Source organism: Heteronotia binoei, chromosome 6 (assembly GCF_032191835.1).
Source record: "Heteronotia binoei isolate CCM8104 ecotype False Entrance Well chromosome 6, APGP_CSIRO_Hbin_v1, whole genome shotgun sequence".
In the NCBI taxonomy this organism is placed as follows: domain Eukaryota; kingdom Metazoa; phylum Chordata; class Lepidosauria; order Squamata; family Gekkonidae; genus Heteronotia; species Heteronotia binoei.
The window spans coordinates 147,911,364-147,921,696 of NC_083228.1; the positions used below are offsets into that span (position 1 = coordinate 147,911,364).

At 53.8% G+C, this 10,333-nt stretch overlaps 1 non-coding gene across 1 annotated transcript; it reads right to left on the minus strand.

Annotated features, from left to right (window-relative positions):
- Nucleotides 1–9,330: 9,330 nt before the first annotated feature.
- TRNAP-CGG (transfer RNA proline (anticodon CGG)) lies at nucleotides 9,331–9,402 on the minus strand. The gene has a single exon. It is a non-coding gene; the product is annotated as a tRNA-Pro (tRNA).
- Nucleotides 9,403–10,333: the final 931 nt, after the last annotated feature.

A 10,333-nucleotide genomic window follows, 5' to 3' on the forward strand; every position in this document is an offset into this window, starting at 1 on the left:
GCAGCTGCAAGTAGAGAAGTGAGAAATCCAGCCCGGTTCTCCCAGATAATAGAGCTATGGCTGACCCAAGGCCATTCCAGCAGCTGCAAGTGGAGGAGTGGGGAATCCAACCCTGTTCTCCCAGGTAAGAGAGCTCTGGCTGACCCAAGGCCATTCCAGCAGCTGCAAGTGGAGGAGTGGGGAATCCAACCCTGTTCTCCCAGGTAAGAGAGCTCTGGCTGACCCAAGGCCATTCCAGCAGGTGCAAGTGGAGGAGTGGGGAATCAAACCCGGTTCTCCCAGATAAGAGAGCTCTGGCTGACCCAAGGCCATTCCAGCAGCTGCAAGTGGAGGAGTGGGGAATCAAACCCGGTTCTCCCAGATAAGAGAGTTATGGCTGACCCAAGGCCATTCCAGCAGCTGCAAGTGGAGGAGTGGGGAATCCAACCCTGTTCTCCCAGGTAAGAGAGCTCTGGCTGACCTAAGGCCATTCCAGCAGCTGCAAGTGGAGGAGTGGGGAATCCAACCCGGTTCTCCCAGGTAAGAGTCCAGACACTTCACCACTACACCAATCTGGCTCTCAAGTGTAACGGGTGTGGGTGTCTCACTTATGTGGCTTTGCACAGGCCAAGTCCCTGGCTGAAACTGGTGCTATTCCCTTGCATGGGAGACACATGTGCAGAGGTAGCGCATCAGGGACGCTTCTGACTGGGCGATGGACCTGGTCGCAACAAGAATGCTCGGGTTTGGGAATGCAGGGAGACGGTCATGCAGGGATGGGAAGGGCCCTCAGACCTAGCTGATTTATGGTTCCTCTTTGTGGGGTTTTCAAGGCAAAGTATGTTGAGAGGTAGTTTGCCGTTGCCTGCCTCTGCGTAGCGACTCTGGACTTCCTTGGGGGTCTCCCATCCAAATACTAGCCAGGGGTGACCTCATGAGTCTGGGCTAGCCGGGGCCATCGTGGTCAGGAGAAAAACAGGACGGGTGGATTTGACCATGGACCGGTCCCCCCCCCCCCCACCAAGGGATTCAGCAAAACTGTCTGATGCACGCTTTGGAAGTGAGTATAAGTCATAATCCAAACGGGGTGACACGATCGAGGTTGACAAAATTCTGCAGGGGATGGAAAAGGTAGAGAAAGAAGTCCTTTTCTCCCTTTCTCACAGAACGGAGGAAAGAGGAATGCTGTGAGTCCCTTTGCATCCCTGAAGATGTAGAAACCAGACCCAGGTCTGAACTCTGGCTTGGGAAATTCCAGGAGATTGGGTTTGGGGTGTGTATTACTGAGGAGGGTGGGGCTAGGGGAGGGGAAAGACCTTCCTTGTGCATAATACAATAATCCACCTTCCAAAACAACCTTTAATTTTCCTCTAGGGCAGCGTTTCCCATTTGCAGGGTCGCGATCCGGTACCGGGTCATGGAAGCCTCAATACCGGGTCACAAGAAAAAGCCAAAGCTAGCCCCGCCCCCAGCAAAGCATGACCTCTGCTCTGCTTCTTTCCCTTCCCCCCATCTTTCTGTTGTGCAGAGAAAAGCTAGGCTTGAAGACTGACACAGGCTGCAAAGCCTGAGCTCTGTTTTCCTTCCTTCCCCAATCTCTGTGTTATGCAGAGAAAAGCTGGGCTTGAAGAATGTCACAGGCTGCAAAGCCTGAGCTCCGTTTTCCTTCCTTCCATTCCCCAATGTCTCTGTGCTGTGCAGATAAAAGCTAGACTTGAAGACTGACACAGGCTGCAAAGCCTGGGCTCCATTTTCCTTAGAGACCTCTATTGAAGAAAGAGACAGGCTTTCCTGTCTCCCGGCTCCAGCCCCAAAGTCTCCTGGCTCCACCCCCGAATTTGTGGGTCACGAAGGAGAAGTGTAAAAATAACTGGGCCATGGGGGGGTGGGGCAAAGTTTGGGAAACCCTGCTCTACGGGAAGGGAACTGATCTCTAGTCTAGTGCTCAGGGGTATTTCTTAGAGATCTCCAGGCTCCTGGAGGTTGGCAACCATAGGTGATTTCCAGGATGGGGACTAAGGGCCTGTGAAGCATGGAAGGAGGACGACAGCGCCTCCCCACCCCTGCTGCCCAGAAGTGTACTGCACCGGCTAGCCCTTTCCCTGAATTTCTGATATAGTCATAAAAGGATACCTAAGGGTACTGAATACCATCAGACGTTAACAATATTAGCACCATGGCTTTTTAACTGTTATGTTACTGAATGTTGTACAGGGGTGGCCAACGGTAGCTCTCCAGATGTTTGTTGCCTACTACTCCCATCAGCCTCAGCCGTTGGCCATGCTGGTGGGGGCTGATGGGACTTGTAGGGGGGGAAACATCTGGAGAGCTACCGTTGGCCACCCCTGTATTATCTTAAATGTATAATTCAGGGGTGGCCAATGGTAGCTCTCCAGATGTTTGTTGCCTACTACTCCCATCAGCCCCAGCCGTTGGCCATGCTGGTGGGGGCTGATGGGACTTGTAGGGGGAACATCTGGAGAGCTACCATTGGCCACCCCTGTATTATCTTAAATGTATAATTCAGGGGTGGCCAACGGTAGCTCTCCAGATGTTTGCTGCCTACAACTCCCATCAGCCGCAGCCGTTGGCCATGCTGGCGGGGGCTGATGGGAGTTGTAGGCAAAAAAACCGTCTGGAGAGCTACCGTTGGCCACCCCTGGTTATAATTAACGTTTTATTGCGCTTTTAATTCTGTGAGCCTCCCTGAGTCTGCTGGGGGTGGGGGTGGGGGGAGGGCAAGATATAAATCTAATAAATCGAATTGAATTAGTCTACCCTAATCCCCTCCCCCCCCCCCCCCCCCGCGCCCCATCGACAGCGCCGGCTCCGGCCCCAAAGCGCGGGCAACTTCTGCCCCGACGGCTCCAACCGGCCAGGGGGTGGGGAGCGCCCGCAGAACGCAGGGCGACTCATTCTGCAGAGCCACCAATGCCGTCGGGGCCGGGCTGGAGCTTCCGCGGAGCGCCTTCCACGACGGCTGCGAGCCCCGGGGCGGCGGGCTGCCCCCTCCCTCCCTCCCTCCCCCCGGCTCCCACTTACCGCGGCTCCCGGCCCCTCTCTGCTGGGGCTGCTCCAAGCCCGCGCCGTCGTCCAGGAGATCCGCTGCCGCCGCCCAGGCCGAGCCGAGCCACGTCTCCGGGGCAACCTTCGCCTCTGCAGCCGCCGCCGCTGCCGTCGGGTGGGCCCAGGGGCGGGCGCAGACGGAGCCCCCCGCGAAGGCCGCCGGCACCTCCTGGCAAGGCGCGGCGCTGCTCTGGCCAGAGAGGGAGAGAGACGGGGCGGGGGGGAGCGTCAGGACAGGAGGGGAGGTGGCGGCCCCGAAGGGCAGGCGAGGCCAGGGAGAGGCCTCCCCCCCTCCCTGGGCGCCGGTCAGGATCGCGCCCTCTCCGCCACAGGCCCCCGGAGGGTCCACAAAGTGGATCTCGATGGGGCTGGACGGCGACGCCCCGCGAAAGCTGCGCGCCTCGTCTCCCTCCCCGGCAGGAGCCCCAGCGCGGATGCTCCCCCCCCCCCCCGCAAAGCTGTCCTGGGGAAGACGGGCCTGGAAAGGGGGCCCCGATCCGGGGGCTCCTCCCTTCCCCGTCCCAAGACGGCGCTTGCAACTGTATTCTCCCCCCCAACCACACGCAACCACTGAGTTTCACACGCAGGTCTCCAAGATCGGGGGCAAAACCCGCCGGGAAGGGACGCCTTTCCAAGCGTTTCTTAGAGGTAGGCTCCTTCTAGGGCTAGGCAAGAAAGCTCCCCCCGCCCCGCCCCCCCCAGAGACACAGAAGACCACCAGGTTTGAAGACCCCTCCCTGGAGAGCCCAGAAGCTCACCCCCAGGCGCCCCTGGCTCTGTCTCCTACTTTCTGGGAAACCCCTGGACTCCCCGCTGGGGCCACCACCGTTCAGCCTCTTCCTATGCAGCTCCCCACCCCCCTCCTGCTGCCCTGGAGGGGCTGCTTCTTCCTCGGGGATCCTGAACGGAACCAGGGGGGGGGCGGAACCCAGCTGCGACCCCCTCCCCTCTCCCCCCCTCCAGGGTGGAATCCCCCCCCCCCCCCCGAGTTCTGTCCCAGATCCCTAGACTCACCATCTGGGAGGTTGGGGATCCGGTTCCCCTGCTTTGCCTGCGAGCTCGGAGCGGCTCTGGGCAGGGCAGGGCGAGGGAGGCGAGTTCTAATCTAATGGAGGCCCCCCCCCACCCGGCGCGTGACGCCTCCCCCCCCAGCTCTCCTGCCACCGCCGCCTGATTCGGTGCGGAGCCGTCGAGCCCGCCGTGACGCGAAGCGAGAAGGCACCAACTTGCTCAGGAGAGGGAAGGAAGCCGCCCCACCGAGAGGAGAGGAGGCGGCAGAGGGAGCGGTGCCTTGCCCAGGGGAAGAGCGGGGTGGGTGGGGGGCTCTGGGGGTGTCTGCTGGGGAAATGCAACAGCCGTCCAGTTAGCCAGTATTGGTTTTTTTAAAAAAGCAGGGGAGCCTTAGGCAAAGAAACACTCTTGGATCCGGCAGCGAGAAGCCTAAGATTCAGAGAGGGATTCCGCAAGAGGGGATGGGCTGGACTCAGAATCCTAGAGTTGGAAGGGACCTCCAGGGTCATCTAGTCCAACCCCCTGCACAATGCAGGAAATTCACAAACACCTCCCCCTAAATTCACAGGATCCTCATTGCTGTCAGATGGCCATCTAGACTGTTTAGAAACCTCTAAGGAAGGAGAGCCCACCACCTCCCGAGGAGGAAGCCTGTTCCACTGAGGAACCACTCTAATGGTCAGGAAGTTCATAGAATCCTAGAGTTGGAAGGGATCTCTAGGGTCATCTAGTCCAACCCCCTGCACAATGCAGGAAACTCACAAACACCTCCCCCTAAATTCACAGGATCCTCATTGCTGTCAGATGGCCATCTAGCCTCTGTTGAAAAACCTCCAAGGAAGGAGAGCCCACCACCTCCCGAGGAGGAAGACTGTTCCACTGAGGAACCGCTCTAAACTCACAAATACCTCCCCCTAAATCCACAGGATCCTCATTGCTGTCAGATGGCCATCTAGCCTCTGTTGAAAAACCTCCAAGGAAGGAGAGCCCACCACCTCCTGAGGAAGCCTGTTCTACTGAGGAATCGCTCTAACAGTCAGGAATGTTGAGCCAGAAACTCATTTGATTTAATTTCAACCCCCTGGTTCTGGTCCTGCTCTCTGGGGCAACGGAAAACAATTCCACCCCATCCTCTATATGACAGCCTTTCAAGGACTTGAAGATGGTGATCCTATCACCTCTCAGCCGCCTCCTCTCCAGGCTAAACATGCCCAGCTCCTTCAGCCTTTCCTCACAGGATTTGGTCTCCAGACCCCTCACCATATTCATCAGCCTCCTCTGGACCCGTTCCAGCTTGTCTAGATCCTTCTTAAAATGTGGTGCCCAAAACTTCTGGAGCAAACCCTTCGGGGTGGGCCCAGGGTCTCATCAATGGAACAGCTACTCGGGAGTAGGCTGGGCACGTCGATGGTGGAGTTCAGAACATGGGCAATGCTTTGATAAGGCAACGCTCTGGGTGTGCAGTAGGCCACTGGAACCTGCCCTTAGAAGGCAAGGCAGGGAGAAAGAGAAGAGGTCTGTCAAAACCAAAAGTAGATTCCTGTCAGCATGGGAAGAAGAAGAAGGAGGTGGAGGAGGAGAAGAAGATAAAAAAGAAGAAGAAAAGGTGGTGGTGGAGGAGGAGGATTTATACCCCGCCCTTTGCTATCCGAAGTAGTCTCAGAGGGGCTCACAATCTCCTTTCCCTTCCCCTCCCCACAACAGACACCCTGTGAGGTGGGTGGGGCTGAGAGGGCTCTCACAGCAGCTGCCTTTTCAAGGACAACCTCTGCCAGAGCTCTGGCTGACCCAAGGCCATTCCAGCAGGTGCAAGTGGAGGAGTGGGGAATCAAAACCCGGTTCTCCCAGATAAGAGTCTGCTCACTTAACCACTATCCCAAACTGGCTCTCTAGACAAAGTACAGATTTTTTTTAAAAAAAGAAAATGGATAGAAGAGGGGGAGCATATGAGCCTGCCTTCTACTGAATCAGACCCCTGGCCCATCAGAGCCAATATTGCCTTCTCAGACTGGCAGCAGCTCTCCAGGGTCTCAGAACGACCTTTCCCATCACTTCGTGCCAGATCTTTTTAACTGGAGATGCCGGGGATTGAACCTGGGACATTCTGGCATGCCAAGCAGAGACTCTATCACTGAGCCACAGATCCTCCTTTCCTGTGTTAGTTCCCTTCCCTTCCCTTCCCTTCCCCTCCCGTCAAGTCAAGTCAAGTCAAGTTAGCCTTTATTGGCATAAAATATATAGACGTACATATCAGAGCAAATTGGTTAAAAAAAAAAAAAAAGATAAAGTGGAACGATTGCATACATATACATCAGGAAAAGCATAAGCATAAACTGTTTCTCTGAGATCCTCTGGCGTGCCTTTAAAGCAGAATAAAGAAACTTAGCTGCTTTCCCAGTGACACTAGATGAAGTATCGTTCAGAAGTCTATAGACCTTAAGTGCATCAGAACAATCAACCATGCTAACTAAAAGATGGCGGGGATTGAACGCCCTCCCTTCCTGTGTTGGTGAATTCACCGATTTCAGCCTCCTTTATTAAAGGATTAAATGCCCTCTTTAGAGACAAACGAAACCCCCCCCCACAAAAATGTACAACTAAAAAGAGCCAAAAGTAAGGTCAGACCCTCTAAGCAAATTATAAGTATAAATCCCAGTTAAAAGTATCTGCCTGTCTAACGCTAAGCTAGCTGGAAGAATTAAACTGGTTGTCTCCACGTGAGGAGTGACCAGGCCAGCGTGGGGTGTAGTGGCGTCCTGAAAGGAGGGTCGCGTCTCTTGACACCTTGCTTATGATTGCGTTATTTCTGCACACTTTTCGAAAATGCATGCTCTCCGTGGCTTTAATCAACCGTTGCGCGTCCTTCCCTGCTATTGTCTTGAAGGTCTCAGAACACTGATATGCAAATCCCGGAACGGTTGAGATGGCTATACAGCAAACGTGAAGAACATTTCTGATGTGTCATGCTCAATAAAACTTAAGCATGTTTTAAAGGCAGTCGGTGGTCTTCCCAGGGGCTGAGAAGACCCCCAGCATTCATGTCACCCGCTTAGGACATGGGGGGCTGAGTGTGACCAGCCTTGTCTAACACAGGATGCACAAACAGTGTTAGAATATAAATGAACAAAGCAGGAGTCAAGTGGTACCTTTAAGACCAACGTAGTTTTATTCAGAATGTAAGCTTTCATGTGCTCTTTAAGCACACTTAGAGAGCGCACGAAAGCTGACGTTCTGAATAAAACTGTTGGTCTCAAAGGTGACACTTGACTCCTGTTTTGTTCTACTACTTCAGTCCAACATGGCTGCCCACTTAGAATATAAATGACATCTAGTTTAGTTTATCCAGGGCTTTTTTCTTTTTTTTTGAGAACTCATTGTTTTGGCAAGAACTCATTTGCATATCAGGCCACACCCCTGATGCCAAGCCAGCTTGTCAGTCAGTCACATTTCATTTGTATCCCGCCCTCCCCGCCAAAGCGGCTCAGGGCGGCTAACAACAAAACTTAATGCATACATTGTACAATAAATAACATTTTAACTACAATTGATTGAAATCTATTAAAATTCTAAAAAAGGACATTAGTGTATTTGGTGCCATGATCGCTGGCAAGTTTGCTTAGCAGTTTAGCAGTTTCAGCTGGTGAAGGCCATTCAGAACAAGATGGTCTTGCAGGCCCTGCGGAACTGTTCAAAGTCCCGCAGGGCCCGCATTTCTTCTAGGAGCTGATTCCACAGATGTGGAGCCATAGCAGAGAAAGCCTGAGTACGGGTACTCTGGAGTCTTACCTCTTTTGGCCCGGGGATAGTCAGCAGGTTCTTCCCTGCTGACCTCAGTGCTCTCTGGGGTTCGTACGGGGAGAGGCGGTCCCTAAGGTAGGCAGGTCCTCGGCCATATAGGGCTTTAAAGGTAATAACCAGCACTTTGTAACGAATCCGGTATACAACTGGCAGCCAGTGCAGTTCACTGGATTCCTTTAGTTCCTGCTCAAAAAAAAAGGTCAAAAGGTAGTTTATTTGATTTTTAGCCATCCTTCCCCTGTGAGTAAAAGAGCCCCGTGGCGCAGAGTGTTAAAGCTGCAGTCCTGCAGTCCTAAGCTCTGCTCACAACCTGAGTTCGATCCCCGGCGGAAGCTGGGTTTTCAGGTAGCCGGCTCGAGGTTGACTCAGCCTTCCATCCTTCCGGGGTCGGTAAAATGAGTCCCCAGCTTGCTGAGGGGAAAGTGTAGAGGACTGGGGAAGGCAATGGCAAACCACCCTGTAAAAAGTCTGCTGTGAAAACATTGTGAAAGCAACTTCACCCCAGAGTCGGAAATGACTGGTGCTTGCACAGGGGACCTTTCCTTTCCTTTTCCCCTGTGAGTAAGAAAGTGTAGATGACTGGGGAAGGCAATAGTAAACCACCCTGTAAAAAGTCATGATGCGACCTCACCCAGAGTCAGAAGCGACTGGTGCTTGCACAGGGGACTACCTTGGCCTTTTACCCCTGCGAGCAGGCTCAGGGCAGGACATAACAACAGAACAGTTAAAACAACAACTATCGATTCACAATTAAAACAGCCCCACCCACCTCACAGGGTGTCTGTTGTGGGGGGAGAAGACATAGGAGATTGTAGGCCACTCTGAGACAGATCCAGAGAGAAGGGTGGGGTATAAATCTGCAGTCTTCTACTTCTTCTAGTTGAAACACCTTCGGAAATGGGCCTTGCTGATGTCGGTGCCTCTACACTATAACTCTTCACCGCTGGGTGTTCCAGTGAACCTGCAGAGAAATTATCTGGCTGCTTGGCAGAAGCTGCTGAGGATCAGAGGCCTTTTCTTTGAGCTCCTCCTGTCTGCCCATCTCTTGGCAACTGCTGGTCTTCCTCAGAGGTTGGTGACCCAGGAGAGCCCATCTCGAGCCTGCTCTGCTTTGCGGAGAGCCATGGTCTCTTGGCCTTCTGTTTTCTTTGAAGGATTACGAACATGAAGCTGCCTTCTACTGAATCAGACCCCCCCCCCCCGGGTCTTCGGTGGGGTAGGGCGGGATATAAATAAAAATCAATCAATCAAAGTCAGTCTTGTCTACTCAGACTGGCAGTGGCTCTCCACGGTCTCAAGCTGAGGTTTTTCACGCCTACTTGCCTGGACTCTTTTTAGTTGGAGATGCCGGGGATTGAACCTGGGACCTTCTGCTTACCAAGCAGATGGTCTACCACTGAGCCACAGCCCCATTCATGGCTCTCCAGGGTCTCAAGCGGAGGTTCTTCATGCCTACTTGCCTGGACCCTTTTTAGTTGGAGATGCCGGGGATTGAACCTGGGACCTTCTGCTTCCGAAGCAGATGCTCTACCACTGAGCCACCTTCCCTCCCCACGAACATATGAAGCTGCCCTATACTGAATCAGACCTTAGGCCCATCAAAGTCAGTATTGTCTACTCAGACTGGCAGCAGCTCTCCAGGGTCTGAAGCTGAGGTTTTTCATGCCTACTTGCCTGGACCCTTTTAGTTGGAGATGCCGGGGATTGAACCTGGGACCTTCTGCTTCCCAAGCAGATGCTCTACCACTGAGCCACCGTCCCTCCCCACGAACATATGAAGCTGCCCTATACTGAATCAGACCTTAGGCCCATCAAAGTCAGTATTGTCTACTCAGACAGGCAGCGGCTCTCCAGGGTCTCGAGCTGAGGTTTTTCATGCCTACTTGCCTGGACCCTTTTAGTTGGAGATGCCGGGGATTGAACCTGGGACCTTCTGCTTCCCAAGCAGATGCTCTACCACTGAGCCACCGTCCCTCCCCACGAACATATGAAGCTGCCCTATACTGAATCAGACCTTAGGCCCATCAAAGTCAATATTGTCTACTCAGACTGGCAGCAGCTCTCCAGGGTCTCAAGCTGAGGTTTTTCATGCCTACTTGCCTGGACCCTTTTAGTTGGAGATGCTGGGGATTGAACCTGGGACCTTCTGCTTCCCAAGCAGATGCTCTACCACTGAGCCACCGTCCCTCCCCACGAACATATGAAGCTGCCCTATACTGAATCAGACCTTTGGTCCATCAACGTCAGTCTTGTCTACTCAGACAGGCAGCGGCTCTCCAGGGTCTCGAGCTGAGGTTTTTCATGCCTACTTGCCTGGACCCTTTTTAGTTGGAGATGCCGGGGATTGAACCTGGGACCTTCTGCTTCCCAAGCAGATGCTCTACCACTGAGCCACCATCCTTCCGTTGAATAGCTCAGTGGTGGCCAAACTGTGGCTCAGGAGCCACGTGTGGCTCTTTCACATGTATTGTGTGGCTCT